The sequence below is a fragment of the Chiloscyllium plagiosum genome, chromosome 38, assembly GCF_004010195.1.
Source record: "Chiloscyllium plagiosum isolate BGI_BamShark_2017 chromosome 38, ASM401019v2, whole genome shotgun sequence".
Taxonomy (NCBI): Eukaryota; Metazoa; Chordata; class Chondrichthyes; order Orectolobiformes; family Hemiscylliidae; genus Chiloscyllium; species Chiloscyllium plagiosum.
The window spans coordinates 379,819-387,652 of record NC_057747.1 but is presented as its reverse complement, the minus strand read 5'-3'; the positions used below and the strand labels follow the sequence as shown (position 1 = coordinate 387,652).

Here is a 7,834-nt window from a genome sequence, read left to right as displayed (position 1 = left end):
AAAGGACTAGCCACACTACCATACATCAAGAACATCTCTGAAATGACAGCCAGACTACTGCGACCACTAGGACTCATAACAGCACACAGACCAACAGCCACTCTCAGACAACAGCTCACCAGAACGAAGGACCCGATACCCAACATGAGCAAAACCAATGTAGTGTACAAAATCCCATGCAAGGACTGCACAAAACACTACATAGGACAAACAGGAAGACAGCTAACAATCCGTATCCATTAACACTAACTAGCCACGAAACGACACGGCCAGCTATCCTTAGTAGCCACACACGCAGATGATAAACAACATGAATTCGACTGGGACAACACTACCATTATAGGGCAAGCCAAACAGAGAACAGCCAGGGAATTCCTAGAGCCATGGCACTCGTCCACAGGCTCTATCAACAAACACATTGACCTGGACCCAATATACCGGCCACTACAGCGGACAGCTGGAACTGACAACCGGAAGCGGCAGGGACAGGCCACTATAAATGCCGGAGGAAACATCACAGAAGCGCTTCACAGGAGGCTCCCAAGCACTGAGGATGTCACCTAGACAGGGGACAAAACGTTTGCAAGACAAATTCCCAGCTCAGCGAACAGAATCACAACAGAATAAGGTCCCTTAAAAATTGTAGGTGTTGTCTATGTAGTGAATGTCACACTATGGGATAAGTGAATATTTTGTGTCAGTTTTTACTGCAGGGATAGAAATGGAGGCTAGAGAATTTTGGGGTAGTGAGGAAATAAATATTGATGCTTTGAAGACTGTTCATATGACTGCTGGAGGGTGATAAATCTTTGGGACCTGATCAATGTATCCCAAGATGTTGTGGGAAGTTGAGGTAGAATTTGTTGGGCCCCTGGCAGGAATGTTTGTATCATCTAGAGCCCCTGGTGAGCTGCTGGAGAGGATGGCTATTACTGTACCTTTATTTAAGAAGATGTTAAGGAGAAGCCTGGGAACTATAGACACTGTTGGTGAGTAAATTGTTGGAGGTGATTCTGAAAGATAGGATTTACATGTATTCGGTGAGGCAAGGGGGAAATAGAGTTAAGGAGAACCCAAGGGGTTTTTACACATACATTAAGGACAAAAGGGTAACTAGGGGGAGAATAGGGCACCTCAAAAATCAGCAAGCCAGCCTTTGTAGAGAGCTGCAGGAGATGGGGGAGATACTAAGTGAGTATTTTACACCAGTATTTACTTTGGAAAAGGACATGGAATATATAGAATGTCGAGAAATTGATAGTGACATCTTGAAAAATGCCCATAATACAGAAAAGGAACTATTGGATGTCTTGAAGCTCATAAAAGTGGATAAATCCGCAGGACGTGATCAGGTGTACCCTAGAACTCTGTGCAAAGCTAGAGAAATGATTGCTGGGCCTCTTACTGAGATATTTTATCATCGATAGTCACAGGTGAGGTGCCAGAAGACTGGAGGTTGGCTAACGTGGTGCCACTGTATAAGAAAAGTGGTAAGGACCAGCCAGGGAATTATAAACCAGTGAGCCTGATGTCGGTGGTGGGCAAGTTGTTGGAGGGAATCCTGAGGGACATGATGCAAGTGTATTTGGAAAGGCAAGGACTGATTAGGGATAGTCAGCATGGCTTTGTATGTAGGAAATCATGTCTCACAAATTTTGAGTTTTTTGAGGAAGTAACAAAGAGGATTGATGAGGGCAGAGCAGTAGATGTGATCTACATGGACTTAAGTAAGGTGTTCGACAAGGTTCCCCATGGGAAACTGATTAGCAAGGTTAGATCTCATGGAATACAGGGAGAACTAGCCATTTGGATACAGAACTGGCTCAAAGGTAGAAGATTTAGGATAGCGGTGGAGGGTTGTTTTTCAGACTGGAGGCTTGTGGCCAGTGGAGTGCCACAAGGATCGGTGCTGGTCCATTGCTTTTCATCATTTAATATAAATGATTTGGATGCGAGCATAAGACATACAGTTAGTAAGTTTGCAGATGACGCCAGAATTGGAGATGCAGTGGACAATGAAGAAGGTTACCTCAGATTACAACAGGATCTTGATCAGATGGGCCAATGGGCTGAGAAGTGCCGATGGAGTTTAATTTAGATAAATGTGAGGTGCTGCATTTTGGGATAGCAAATCTTAGCAGGACTTCTACACTTAATGGTAAGATTCTAGGGAGTGTTACTGAACAAAGAGACCTTGGAGTGCAGGTTCATAGCTCCATGAAAGTGGAGTCACAGGTAGATAGAATATTGAAGGCATTTGGTATGCTTTCCTTTATTGGTCAGAGTATTGAGTACAGGAGTTGGGAGGTCATACAGGACGTTAGTTAGGCCAGTTTTTGAATACTGCATGTAATTCTGGTCTCCTTCATATTGAAAGGATGTTGTGAAACTTGAAATGGTTCAGAAGAGATTTACAAGGATGTTGCCAGGGTTGGACAATTTGAACTATCGGGAGAGGTTGAATATACGAGGGCTGTTTTCCCTGGAGCATTGGAGGCTGAGGGGTGACTTTATAGAGGTTTACAAAATCATGAAGAGCTTGGATAGGATAAATAGACAAAGTCTTTTCCCTGGGGTGAGAGAATCCACAACTAGAGGGTTTAGGGTGAGAGGGGAAAGATATAAAAGAGACCTAAAGGGCAACTTTTACATGCAGAGGGTGGTACATGTACGGAATGAGCTGCCAGAGGAAGTGGTGGAGGTGAGTAAAATTGCAACATGTAAAAGGCATCTGGATGGTTATATGAATAGGAAGGGCTTGGAAGGGGGATATGGGCTGGGTGCTGGCAGATAGGACTAGATTGGGTTGGGAATCTGGTTGGCATGGGCGAGTTGGACCGAAAGGTCTGTTTCCGTGCTGAACATCTCTATGACTGGTTGAGGATAGTCAGCATGACTTTATGCAAAGGAAATTATGTCTCTCAAACCTGATTGAGTTTCTTAGTGAAGTAACCAAAATGATTGATGATTGCAGAGCGATAGGTGTTGTTTCCTTGGATTTTCGTAAAGCCTTTGACAAGGTTCTAATTAGTAAAATTAGATCACATGGGATTCAAGGAGAGCCAATTGGATGCAAAATTGCATTGGCAGTAGAGACACAGTGGTGGTGGAGGTTTTCTTTTGGATCGGAGGCCTGTGACCAGTGGTGTTCCTAGCGATCAGTGCTGGGTCCACTCTTGTCATTTATGTGAAAGATTTGGAAGAGCATGTAGGAGTCTTGGTTAGTAAGTTTGTGGATGACACCAAAATTGTAATTGTGGACAGTGAAGAAGGTTATCTCAGGTTACAAAAAGATCCTGATCAATTGGGCCAGTGGGCTGAGGAGTGGCAGATGGAGTTTAATTTGGATAACTGCAAGGTATTGTATTTTGATTAAAGAAAACAAGAGCAGGACTTACACAGTTCATGGTAGGGCCCTGGGTTATAGAACGGAGAGACCTATTGGTTCAGGTACATAATTCTTTGAAATTCCTGTCACATGTAGACAGGGTAGTTAAGGTGTTTAGCATACCTTCAATGCTCAGACCTTTGAGTCTCGCAGTTGGGACATTATGCTGAGGCTTTACAGGATATTGGTGAGGCCTCTTCTGGAGTACAGTGTGTAGTTCTGTTTGTCCTGCTGTTAGAAGGATATTATTCCCTACAGACTGGAAGCTGACCATTTGGCCCATCAAGTCCACACTGAAACTACAAAGGCATCCCATCCAGAACAACGCCTTACACTTTCCCTGTAAAACTGCATTTCTCATGGATAATCCACCCAATCTACACGCCCCTGGACACTATATAGGCAATTTAGCGTGGTCAGTCCACCAAACTTGCACTTCTTTGAACTGTGGGCAGAAACCCGAGCATCCGGAGAAAACCCATGCAGACACAGCGAATGTGCAAACTCCACATAGATAGTAAATCGAGAGTGCAAGTCCCTGGTGCTGTGAGGCAGCAGTGCTAACCACTGTCCTGCCCCAGAAGATTCAGAAAAGATTTTACCAGGATGTTTCTGGGAATGGAAGGTTTGAATTATAAAGATTGGCTGGGGCATTTTTCACTGGATCTTAGGAGGTTGAGGGGTGACCTTACAGAGATTTATTTCCCTCGGGCGGGGGAGTTTTGACAAGTGATTTTTTTCTTTGTTTACAAGTTGCTACAGTGATCCTTTTCTTAAGTTCTCTCTCCACTTTCTTGTAAATCATAACGTGTTTTTTCCTGTGGTTTTTCAGGAAGGTTCAGATTTCTCTTTCTGCAACCTATTTTATAGTTTTATTTTCTTCTCTCTACCAGAATTAACTTTTCCAAGTCTTTCTCTGTAGTTAGAGACTTTTAACTTTTGTGTGTTTTCCTCCTTTTATCTGGAGTTTTAGTTTTGTCTTTATCTGACAGTGGGAAAGAGTGTCTATTCCAGGAATACAGTTCGTTCTTGGAAATAGCCTAGCAGGATCAAAGGGGGAGTGATGCCCCTTGTAGTGGAGAAGCCAAAGGAAAACCAGGGAACTGAGGAGTTAACAGAAAAATACTCTGGAATTTTTCTGAACTGTGTGGTAACAAGATCCTCCTGATGAAGGGCTTTTGCCTGAAACGTCGATTTTGCCTGTCCTCGGATGCTGCCTGAATTGCTGTGCTCTTCCAGCACCACTAATCCAGAATCTGGTTTCCAGCATCTGCAGTCATTGTTTTTACCCCACTATCAGAAGTTAAGGGGGAGAAGGGAAAGAAGTTAAAATATCGAGAGAAACGGGAGCTAGCCAGTTTCTAATAGTAAGTGATGAAAGTATTTGCCCTCTGCCTGAAATATTACCAGAGGGAGTGATAATCTGCGCGATAGATGGAGAGAGATTTAACATTCCTCTGTGTAAGATCAGGTTGGAAAGTCCACTCAAGTTTGCGTCTGGAATCTGGATAGATTTGAACGGATTTGAGGTATGAAAGGTCCCAGCAGATTTAAACAGTCTTGAGGACTAGATTTTTAATAAACCGTAAGTGGGAAGTGGAAAAATCTGTTTAATATCGGTTACTTGTGGTTGGTTAAATTGAAAGTGAGGGAAATGGCTCTGAACATTGCTAAAGTAGTTATGGGATTTGAAGATGCTTCCCAACTTTGCCAAGAAAGTTTAGAAAGACAGAGGAATGATATACTTTTAGAATTAGCAAACAGGTTAAAATTGGGTTAAACTAGGGATAATAGAAAACTGAAATTGTAATGGAGTTAGCCAAGCAGTTTGGTATATCAGAGTAATAGTCTCACATGGTGGAGTTAGAAAGAATTAGATTGCAAATGAGACAATTGGAGTTAGAGAATGAAAAGAAGGTGAGAGAGTTTGAATTACAGTTAAAAGTAGAGGAAAAAGAAGAGAGGAAAGCCCCAGCAGAAGAAAGGCCAGAATGTTTGAGTTGGAAAAGATGAAGTTAGAACTTCAAGCAAAAAAACTTCAACTGACAAGTAAAAGCACAGGAGGGTGATGATGAGCAAACCAATCGTAGCGAATAGCCTGGTAGTGATATGTACAAATATGTCCAAACATTACTAAAATGTGGAAGCCTTTTTCATTTCTTTTGAGAAACCGGCAAGGGAGATGAATTGGCCTGAGACTGTGGGTAATGTTAATTCAGATCAAGGTGGTAAGCCGAGTTAGTGAGATGTTTGCAGCGCTGTTAGATGGGGAGTCAAAGAGATCATGAAGGTGTCAAAAAAGCTATTTGAGTGCCTATGAATTAGTACCAGAAGCATATAGGCAACAGTTCAGAAACATAAAGAAAGAATCAGGTCAGACTTAAGTTGAGTTTGAAAGAATTAAATGTAGCAACTTCGATAGATGGATGAGAGCTTTAAAGATAGACGATGTATGAGGATGCTGGAGGAGTTTAAGAACTCACTTCCAGAAACGATAAGAACTCATATTGAGGAACAAAGTTCAAACAGTGAAAACAGCTGTAGAGATGGCAGATGAATATGCATTAGTGCATAAATTGAAATTTAGCTTCCGACAGCAATTTCATTCTGTGAGGGATCGAAATTGGGAAAGAGGGAGATCCTTCACTGAAAAACAAGAAGTAGATCACACTGGAAATAGTCTACCACATGAGAAAAAAGAAACTCATGAAGGTGAACAGGAGGTGAAAGGCCTCAGGTGTTTTCACAGTATTAGGGTATGACACACAAAATCATAAGTGGTTTAAGAAAGGCACTGGGGAAAAGGATGTGTGTTTTCACTATAATAAGGTGAGACACTTAAAGTCACAGTGCTGGTGGTTGAAGAAAGGTGATGGGACAGAGGATGTGGTAAAAGAGGCCAAACCAGTGGAATTAGTTGAGGTGGTGAAGGAAATTCCAAAAGAAGTCGAGGAGCTGCAGGAGAGTGCACAGCCTAGTTATGGCTAGAAAGTAAGATAGTGCCCGATCTTTACTAAGACTTCACCTTTGCGCATAAGGTTTACTCAGGAAGAACGGGGAGAGCCAACTGCTGTCTGAAGAAAGGGTGAGAGCCAAGTATCGTCTGAGAAAGAAATATTGGTTTCTTACAAGAAATCTCTGCCTTCTTTAAAAAAACACTATTATATCTAAAAAGGTACAAGGCCCATTTAGCAAATATTCTTGACCTCAGAAATCTGAGAAGGTGTTTTGGACAGAGGAAGACAGCATGAGAGACGGCGAAGAAAGGCTGGAGAGGACAGCAGAACATTCCGGAGGATCCATGTGAACTTTGAGAAACTAAGTTTTAATTTATTGTTCTTATTAATTGGATTTCTATAAGTGGGTCCTGTGTTATTGAAACAGCATACCAAGAGAATTTAATTAGTTAAGGAGTAGTTAGCGAATAATTGTTCAGTTGTTTAAGAATTCTGTTAATTTGTTCACCATTGAAATTAGATAAATAAATTGTTAATTGTAGAGTGAGTGAAAAGATTTCATTTCATTTCATTTATCCATCACTTTATAACGGATTGTGGGTGAAAGATAGGTTATACCACCTGTGGCACTTCATCAGGTTAAGCTGAGGTGCTCCCCTGGGGTAGTTCGATTTTAATTATCAGAAGGGGGTCAACCTCTGCTTTGTAATGGATTAAGACATGAAGTTTCAAAGTTGCTCATCACTTGACAGATTTTGTAAGTTGATCGGTTGTGAATCAAAAATAGACATTCTTTCAGTAGGCTTATCTCTGAACACATTTTAGAAATCTACACCATGGTAACTGAACTTCTGTTTGAAAGACGAGACCCTTGCATTTCCAAGTTTAAAATGGTGAACTTACTAAGGTCAACTTGGGTAAAAAAGAGATGGATATATATTTGAGAGTGGTGAATTTAGAGGGCTACACAGATAGGGTTAGAAAATGAGACTAGCTTTTGGGAACCGGTGCAGGTTTGGTGGGTCAAGTGGCCTCCTGTACTGTAAAACTTTTCTAATTCTAATATGGTGCACGTTAAAAAAAGCTATTTGTTCATTAGCTCAATACTTTTTTCCCCCTCTCCACTTGGATTTCTTTGGAGTAGGTTGCTGTGTGATCAGGAATCTGTGTTCCTGTGGTGAAGCCTGCAGTCAACTAGAACAATCAAGAACCTGATAAAGATGCAATTGATTCAACGAGTGGCGTTGGGAATTTCCCCCCACCCCCACATTGGTCATTTTACCTTGTTTACTAAGTGGAAGATAAGTACTGCAGTGCCCAGTAGGAAGTTAGTAAGACCTCAATTCGGCATCATTCTAGTGTGATTAAGGGAGAAAGAGGTATTTAATGTACCAGTTGTTGAATGAAACATGAAGTATATATTTTGGCTAATTTGCATATTTAATTGGTGTGATTACATGAATAGTCAATTAGAGCGTTAAATGGCTGC

At 41.6% G+C, this 7,834-nt stretch overlaps 1 protein-coding gene across 1 annotated transcript in view; it reads left to right on the top strand.

Annotated features, from left to right (window-relative positions):
- bms1 (BMS1 ribosome biogenesis factor) overlaps nucleotides 1-7,834 on the top strand; it is a 117,745-nt gene that overhangs the window by 46,353 nt on the left and 63,558 nt on the right. The window lies entirely within an intron of this gene.